Below are 9,314 nucleotides of genomic sequence, written 5' to 3'. Positions count from 1 at the left end.
CAATTTTCTGTTGAATTTATACATATTGAATAATTATTCATGCATTCACCTTGATTATCATTCTTTTTTCCTTCTGATCCCAGACCTAGTTAAGCCAAAGAGACTTCAAAAGAGTTGTGACTGGGACCCATCTCGTCACCATTTCAGTTACACATTGCTATATTTTATTCTCAAAAAACACCATAATCCAAGGGTGACAGGGTTTGGAAGAGGAGACAGCCAAGTACCATTAAAAGAGCAGATGCTGACCAATCTTTTCCCCTTTGCTGAGACTTCCTCCTACTCTCTCTTCTGCAATGAACTGATTCATACGACATAAATGCACGTCCCTAATAACCTCCATCTGTGGACTGGCTTGTAGCGCTCGAGCCACGGTCATTTTGTAAACTTTAATATCTTAGCACTTCACACTTATCTTTAAGTATTTATTCAAATAAGCTCTATTGAGAGCTAATTTAGCAAAAGAAAAGCGAAATAATTTTAAAAAGGTCAATAAAGTCAACACAGAGGTTCACACTAATGGCCTGGAAGCCGGATCCCTTTAGAGGTGGAGCATTTCAGAAAGGAGATAAAGGCTGGGAGGCGGCGGATGCCAGAGGCCTCACTGACCAGCATTCTTGCTGACTCACATCCTGAAACCCTATGCAACCTCTTCACCTTCTCCAACCAAGTCACTGCGCTGATACAGTCCAAGAGGGTTCGAGAACTGTTGTTTTAAGAGAGATCTGAAAGAAGAAAAGATCAACCTCTCTGCCTGATTTTTCCCTTATCACCAGTGTAATTCCGCAAAAGTAATGTCATATCAGTCCGACTTGTACTAACCGAAGCAGGAACAAAGCATTTTTGAAAGGAAATCAGGAGAACTCTTAAGATCAGAGGGATGCTGAGGTAATGTATTTGGGCAATGGCAGGAACCAGGGGAGCGCTAAGGGTCACGAGGTAAGAGTTATATGTCTGGGGTCACCAAATACTGGGCATCTTTGCCAGCTCCGCCACCAACCTGACCTTAAAATATTTTCTTTTCTATTGTATTATTTATTGAATATTCAAAGTCTCAGAAATAGCTTCTGACTGGCCCAGTTTAGGTCACGTCCCTAGCCTTCAGGTCATGTGCTTGGCCTTTAGGTCTCACGTTTGGCCTTGGGCCTGACAATAAACAGTAGAGAGGAAGAATTTGGACTCTTTGATTTTATAATGTGAGGTACAGTCTTAGAATTGCTCTCATGACAACCCTCTTACCAAAGGGCTTTCCCCCAAAGATTGGAAGATTGAAATGCCAGTAGAAATGTTGGAGAAGGGTTGGATGTTAGAAACCAAGAAACAAATAAGACACCCATTAGAATGGCCTATGAGAGTCGAAGTGTCTCTCTTCACTCTAAAGTTTGCATAGTGTCAACTTCATACACACACACATTTTAAAAAATTTTTGTAATTTGGGGAATCTCTTTCAAAGTACTTGCCCCGATAATGGAAGTTCGTTAAGAGAATGCTAGATTCAGGCATTTATATCCTTTCTAAGATGATTTTGAAAAGTCAGGTTAAGCTTTTATAATGTTATTAACAAAAGCTTGTCATAGGCGTATCTCATAATTGCTCTCACTTCCTTGTTCCCCTCTGGTGTCCAACACATGAGAAGAAGAGAACGTGCCATACACTGATGCTTCAAAAGAGAAGAGACTCTGGCCACAAGGCAACAAGTAATCTTCCTTAGAGGCCGAGAAAGGGAGGAAAAAGAGCTTCAAGAAAATAAAAAGAAAAACGGTTGAAAATAAAAATAAAAAACCGTTTGGTACCCAGCTACCACTGCGTACCTGCGATGTGCCAGACACAACATGTGCTTATTATCTCATTGTCTCCAAAGCACAAATGAGACAGCAGAAGTTCAAGCTTTAAGTGATCAAATGAATGATGCAATGAATGAACATGATGTTGAGCAGAGTCGGGGGTCTTGGTGTCTGAGGTGCTTGGCCAAATCTGGTCGCCGCGTCCCCAGCCGAATCTAGACAATGCTGTGTGTGCCTTGGCTTCCCTGACCACCACTTCCCTACCACCTGGGGCTCAGAGTCCTTCTCTAAACCCCCGAGTGAATGGTTCTAAACGTGGCCTTTACTCTGGAATCCAGCCGATCACCCAGAGCCGTGCTGTCCTGTGCCACCTGAGTATCTTTCAGCTTTTGAAAGGTTCATCTCTTCTTCCCTGCCAGAAGCCCTGCTTCTGTGCTCACCTGGCATCTTGTGATCTGCCCTAGAGTATCACCTTGATATGTCTCCCCTACAAAGTCACGAGCCTAGGCCAATGCGCTGCATATGATAGGCATTCAAAAAATGCTTTCTGACCAAAAGCTAGAATACAGCAGCAAAGATGCTCTTTGGATTGTAAGTATGGGATGCCCTGATGTGGTATAAGAGCTACTTCACAGTGAGAATATTCTGCTCTGCCAAGTTCCACCTTCCCCAATGCCTGGCATTTCCAGTACCTCTAATGCATCATGGCCGAACCTTCCCAGGGACTGACACAAGCATGTCTCAGCTGTGTCCTGTGGTCAGTGACTATTATAGCTAAAGAAAAAAATGGTGTTTGGAACAATGACCAAAAGATGCGGCACTATCTTTAATTGTTAATGAAATGTCAACCCACTTTGATCACTTTATTCTTCCTAGGGCAAAGGAATTACAGATTCATTGTGGGTTGAAACAAAGGTTTTTCTGTTTATCTCCCACTTAAATAGTGATTCAGTTAACTAGAACACCTCATTCTCTGAGCATTCTGGTTAATCAAGGTTTTATTGTCCTGTTCTTGGACAATTTTTCCCCTCTGACATCTGCTGCATTTTTATGATCATCATAAAGCCAGTGTACTGCTTTTATGGAGGAAGTCTAAATTATAATAACTTACATTTGTGCATGATATAAAGGCATTTTCTGACAGCAATCTGTAATGAAGGCAGGGCAAGTGTTAATGTCCCTATTTTATCTGTGATTAAAGTGAGTCTTACATGATTAAATATACCTAGTTTTACAAGGCCAGTAAAGTATTCCCACCCATTCAGTCAACAAATATTTGCTAAATACCTACTGTGTGCCAAGTGCTCTGCTGGGTCCTGGGATGCAATTAGGAGCCAGATGGACAGCCTCTCCTATCCCAAAATTTGAGTGTCTGGCTCTGTGTCTGGCCATTTCCTTTTTCCCTCGCATGATCTCTACCGCCATGCCAAATAACACTCCTGTAAGCCCGTGAAGAGGCTTTCCAACTACGCAAGAAACATTGAGCCTACTGACTTCTTCTAGGGGAAGATACTGGACTTGTCCATACAAGTGGTCTAAGCATCTCTCAGTGTACTGGGGCCAGGGCTCCAGGGTTCTTACCCCCATCTTCAAGGAGGGATCAAGCTCAGGTCACCAGCCATACTGGGCACAGCCCATTTTGTTCACCTCTGAAACCCTTGCTCTTTCTGATGCCAATAGATCATTTATCATGCAATTAGCAGAGGTGTAAAAATACCGGAAGGAAGAGAAACAACTTTGGTGCTTAAATGTGTTACATATGATCAACATTTTCTCCTTTTTTCATCTTTTAGGACTAATCCAACATGTAGAAATGTGTGTGATGTAAGGTTATGTTCGAGGAGATGACGTTTGGTTCTTGGTCTATCCTAATATAGAGAGTAACAAAATGTGTTAAAAAGCAGTGTTACTATAACTTCAACTTTACCTTTCACCTAACTCTATGGACTCACACAAAGAGTGGAACACAATACATCAACTCATTCAAATTCTTCCTTCCCAAGAGAAGTTTCTGGAGCCATTCTAGTAGGCAATGATATTTTACGAAAAGTGGGTCTTGAAAGTGTGCAGGGAAGATAGCCTCAGGAAATTGATGGCCCGAGGGTATAGGTCGTAGGTTAGCAGCCCGGGCCACTGCAAATCCCTCCTTCTGGCTCTAAGCAATGGATTTCTACGGCCTTGGATCATGACTGAGACGTCCTACTCCCAGACATTGGACAGAGCTTGCCTGAACCTGCCCCAGACTGTAGACAAAAGCTTGTGGCCTCCTCAACTGGGATGATCATCCCAATGTCCCTTTAAGGCCACTTTTGATCTCCTGGCTCCATCCTGGCTCTTACAACTATGTATGACCCACTTCAGTTGGCAGCTTTCCAGCTTCCTGTTCTAAAGACTGAGACTTCAGCTTCCATCTATCCCCAGACCTGTTCTCGGTTCCATTTAATTCTTGACTAGGGTGTCCTTTAAAGCCTCTGAGAAAAACCCAGCTCCAGTCTTGGCCCTGACACATTCTCTTGGACAAAGCATTCTTAATACCCTCCTTTACTGCTCTCTTCCTGCTAGGTCTGCTCCCTGACATGTAATCGTAGCAGGTCGAATACGGTCAAATAGAAATGGACCAGTTTCAGGAAGCAGTGGAGTGAAGTCCAGTTCCAATCATTGGAGTGCTATATGGAGGGCAGCTAACTAGAGCCAAGAGAGCAGAATGACTGATGATCTTCTTCATTCTGAACAGGACGACGATGCTACAGATGGTGAGTGTGGTACATGGAGGAGGGGGTTGGGAGATGAGGACAGGCAAGCCTTCTGTGTATTCTCTGCTCTAAATTAGAACCAGCCATATGAAGACATTCAAGAAACACAAACAACTCAACTGCCCCTCCAACAATCATGGCAAAAAGAGAGTCAACCAGTACTAGGGACTCCTCCAATAGGGCTCTTACAGAAGCCCCTCTGGCTGCAAAGAGATGGGCAGCCTGATAGGTGGGAGCACAGGGGCACAGGCCTGGCAGTGCCTGAATGGCTCAGTGGCACTAGGGACGGGAAGGATGTAGGAATCAGAGATCCTGGGAAAGCAGATTAGAAGGGGCTTAATGGGGAAGGGGAGCAGGAAAGGTGAACCCCAGGTTTCTAATTTGGGTAAATGTGTGAACGGTGAAGGATTTAACTATGCTGGAGGCTTGGGGCAAGTGGGGTCATGAGTTTGTTTGGGGGCTCATTAAGCTTGAGGCCCCAGGGGATCCCCACTGTGTAGAAGGCTAAAAAGTGAGTTTTGAACAGGCAAGCTGGGAAATGTTTCCATCGACAGAGATTCCTACCTGAGAGTCAGAGCGCGATTTGTATGTAGGTTGAAAACATGATATCAAGATAAAGAAGACAAAGCCCAGTGTCTTCCGGGCAAAGAGAAGTGCTTTGTGAGGCAGCACTCCCCAGAGCACGAGAAAGGGGTAACAAAATAGCGGCCGACTTAAGATTTTAGGCCAGGAGGACTCTATTCCTTGTGAACCGTAGAAAGGGTGTGTGTGTGCATCTGTGTGTGTGCACGTGTGTGCATGTGTGCACGTGTTTGTGTGTGTGTGCATGTGTGTGCACGTGTGTTTGTGTGTGTGCATGTGTGTGCATGTGTGCGTGTACTTGTGTCTTTCTATCTGACACCTGCGTCTGCAGGTTAGGAACTGCACAACACTGAAGGGGTCTCCAAAGATCACAGTCATCAAGATCATTTTGATCCGTACCATCTTCGTGCAATATTTTAAAAGTCAGAACGGATGCAAGAATCCGTAATAAGTAAAATATCAAAATTTTAAGTGAAGACAGGATCGGTTACAGTGCCACGCTGTGCGGAGTTATCTTGGAGCCTGAGGCAAAGGGGGAAAAAAATTAATGGATTCTTTCTCTATTTAAAGTTCTTCTGTTCTGTTCATCATAAGGTTTATTTTTGCATTAATTTTGATTTTTTAAATATGTTGCATTAAAATATTTATTATCTTGATGACTTTGCTTTTTGGCATGCCCTTAAATTTTGTGCCCAGAGCAAGTGTCTCCCTCACCTCAACTGAATCCTGATGTGTGTGTGTGTGTGTGTGTGTGTGTGTGTGTGTGTGTGAGGGAGAAAGAGAGTGAGAACAACCACATCGATTTAAGCAGAGATTTGCAGAAAATGCATGATAAAACAAACCCTTCGCACATACTGTCACACCGCCCCAAGCAAAACTTTTAATCTCAGATTTCACGCCATCTTTGGTTGCTGCCCAAGATACAGATACAGGGCCCTCGACTTCATTTAATATCAGCGGTCCGACACGATCAGCTCTAAGAACACCAACCGTGTAAAACGCCCATGGCCTTCCTGCGGCCACCTGCTGAGCCACTCTCAAACCTGTGCTGCCTGGATCCCAGAGAGGACCAGAGCTTCTCTCTCTCCAGAGTGGCCACTCTTTGATGATCCTTAATCATCAGAGGCCACGCAGATACTGGGGACACAGAACAGGGCTCCCTGGATCAGGGACTGGGCATCTCATTGCACTCATCGCAACAGAAATGTTTCCTGATGTTGAGATGCCTTCCCCTGAGCATAGGCTGTTATACTCACAGCAGCAGGCATGAGAGGATCACTCAAGATCTGCATGAGAACATGTAAAAACACGTTCAAATATAAGCAAGTTTCTAGGCCTTCGAGGTCGATGATAGCCCGCAGGGAGTTACAGAGAGGGTGGCTGCTATGACGGTGGACAGAAAGAAGGCAGCAAATCCAGGCAAATGTGGCGGAGTAGAGAGGTGCTGGGCAGGGAGAAGCAGAAGACTGGGAACCGAAGCTTCCCCCCTGTCTCATAGCTCGGGCTGACATCTCTGGGTTTCAGAGTGAGGGAGTGCTGGGTTTATTCCTAGTTGGCTGACTTTGCCCAGCACGAAGGGGGCAAGCCGGACTGACATCCACGTCTAGACAATCTAATGTCACCAACAAATCAGATCTCAGTGCCACAAACGCACATGGCCAAAAGACCATCAGTGCCCGTAAATTTTATCCATTTGGAGGCAGCGCGTAGGAAAACAAAAGCAAGCTTTTTCACTTGCTAAAACCATTTGACACATTTCCCAGATTTTGAAGGTCAATTCAACTGAAATCTGAACATCCAAGATTTGAGGTGTCAAGTTAAAAAAAAAAAGGCTAGATATAAGATGACTCATATGCCAAACGAATCAGCTATCAACCCTGTGATTTTCAGCTGGATAATCAAAATGGTTTCTGAAACCTTCCAAAAGAATGGCTTCTGCTTTGCAATTTTTGTGCTGCCAAGTAAGGTTACATTAAGAGCCTCTCAGGCTGCCAAACGCCAAATTCACCTCAGGGTTCAACTTGACACAACGATTTCATCTTCAGAATGTGAAAAGCCCTGCGTAACTTTGATTTTGTTTTAAATGTCACCTTATTTTACTTTAGGGATCTTAATTTATTAGCCCTGCATGAGTTTTATAAAGAAAGAAATGTCACGATTACAGAAAGAAAGCATTACGACTCCTTCAACTGTCAGGTTGGAACTTGACAACAGCCAGGGAATTACAAGAGAAAGGAATGAAAAGATCCCGAAGACATCAGCTGGCCACCTGTCTGCCAGCACAGGTAGGACTCCCGGGAGTAGACCGCGGAGGGCTTGCCCTCTCTTGCTTTCATGCTGATTGCTCTGATAGAATTCAGTTGCTGGGATGTGAGCTGCCCTTATGGAGACACCCACGTAGCCTGGACTAGGGGTGGCCTTCATCCAAAAGCCATCAAGTCCTTCAGTCCAACTTGTGAGAAAGCAAATCTTGCCAACAGCCACATGAGTGAGCTTGGGAGCGGGTCCGCCCAGTCGAATCCTGACAGAGCCACAACCGTGGCTGACGCCTCGACTGCAGCCTCGCGAGAGATCCTGAGCCAGGGGACCAGGCTAAGCTGCGCCTGGATTCCTGACTTACAGAAGTTGTGAGATAATAAATGTCACTACGGGTAATTCATTCCGCAGCGAAAGATTACGAATGTACTTGGCATATGGGTTTTGCTCATTAGGTCACACTGCACATTGCTTGAGCTGGAATTTCACAGGATAATTTTTTCATAATTTATTTTGATAGCAGCTAGCTTAGGGACGTGAGATATTGAAGAAGAAGAGAGGTGCCTTGCCTCTGAATTTGGCCGGCTAAGACCTCATCCTCATTTACCCTCTGCCCCCCAGTAGTGCACCAACCACCTCGCATCCCTACAACACAATCACTCCTCGGATCTGTCTGCACAAGAGATCCTCTCCCGTCTGCTGAGGAGTCAAGTGTCTGTCGTTTTTCCAAGAACTGAGACTTAAAGCCTCTGCAGATCAAGGCCCTGACAGCTTCACCAATCATTCTACCTGTGTTGTGGCAACGTAGTCTTTACTAGGTCAGATCATATGATACCGCCCTTATTTAACTGTTTCTGGCCCACGACGTTGGCCATTTCACATGGTGAATACACAGAAGTCGAGAAAGTACTTTCTACAATCCCAGCCAGATATAAACCAAAACGTATCAGTGATTATGTGCTTCTGATCTTTTTTTCTTATACCTGTATTATTTACCAACATTATTTAATGTTTCATTCGCTGCTTATCTTTGCTTAACATTATATTAAGATAATATTTCTATGTCTCAAAGACGTCCTCAAAAATGATTTTTATGCATACTTAATTTAACCATCCTCTTATATTGGAAATATTGTTATTTCCAAATTTTTTATTCTTAGACCAATGTGATAAAAATCCTTATGTAGACACCTATGCATATTACTGATTGTGTCCTTAGCATCAATTTTTAAAAGAGGCATTCCTAAATGACAGTCTATATATAATTTTATCCAAAAATCCATAAGAATCTACACTCTTATTGGAAATGGAGGAGTATGCCCATTTCCCAACCTCTCTCCAACATTGGATACTATCTTTAAAAAAAAAATACCAACTGGATTGTATACTGCTCAAGGTTTTCCTTCTCTTAAAACAACACCTCCTCCAACTCTTTGACTTTTTAAAAGCAAAAAATATTTGATTGAACAAATATGTATTGACCATCGACTTGCATAAACAAGGCCCTCAATTCTCAGTTCCTCTAAGCAGTATCGGCCTGATGGAGTTTCTTGGCTCCCGTAAGAATCAAGACTTTGCCATGTGCCCGGGAGGCTTGGAACTGCAAATACAGCCAACAAGGGGAAAATCCGTAGCTACGCGTCTTGGTGCACTGCCACCGTCTGCCAGACCGTGTTATAAATAATGTCTTTGAGAGTCTCAGAAGTGTGCCTGTGTCCGGGAGGTGGCACATATGGAAAGTTCCCCCGGAGTGTCAATTCTGAAGTGGATTCCAATGGCGAGGTCACCGTTCCAGGTAGATGGTCCCTCTAAAACGGCGACTCCACGGGAATCCCCACCGTCTGTGGCACAGCGGCCACTCGCGAGGGTGAGAAGGTGAGATGACAACAAATCTCCTCCCTTGAGGTCTGTGTGACTCGGGAAATAATTAACTTTAGTG

The 9,314-nt window shown here is 44.2% G+C and overlaps 1 long non-coding RNA gene across 1 annotated transcript; it reads left to right on the top strand.

The window, feature by feature from the left end:
- The first annotated feature begins 703 nt into the window (after nucleotides 1–703).
- LOC118610657 lies at nucleotides 704–7,752 on the top strand. Its single transcript, XR_004953873.1, has 3 exons — nucleotides 704–888; nucleotides 4,347–4,537; nucleotides 7,225–7,752. It is a non-coding gene; the product is annotated as an uncharacterized LOC118610657 (long non-coding RNA).
- Nucleotides 7,753–9,314: the final 1,562 nt, after the last annotated feature.

The sequence above is a fragment of the Rousettus aegyptiacus genome, unplaced genomic scaffold (genome assembly GCF_014176215.1).
Source record: "Rousettus aegyptiacus isolate mRouAeg1 unplaced genomic scaffold, mRouAeg1.p scaffold_m13_p_13, whole genome shotgun sequence".
Classification (NCBI taxonomy): Eukaryota; Metazoa; Chordata; class Mammalia; order Chiroptera; family Pteropodidae; genus Rousettus; species Rousettus aegyptiacus.
The sequence above is the reverse complement of the archived record's forward strand: the minus strand, read 5'-3'. Positions and strand labels throughout refer to the sequence as shown.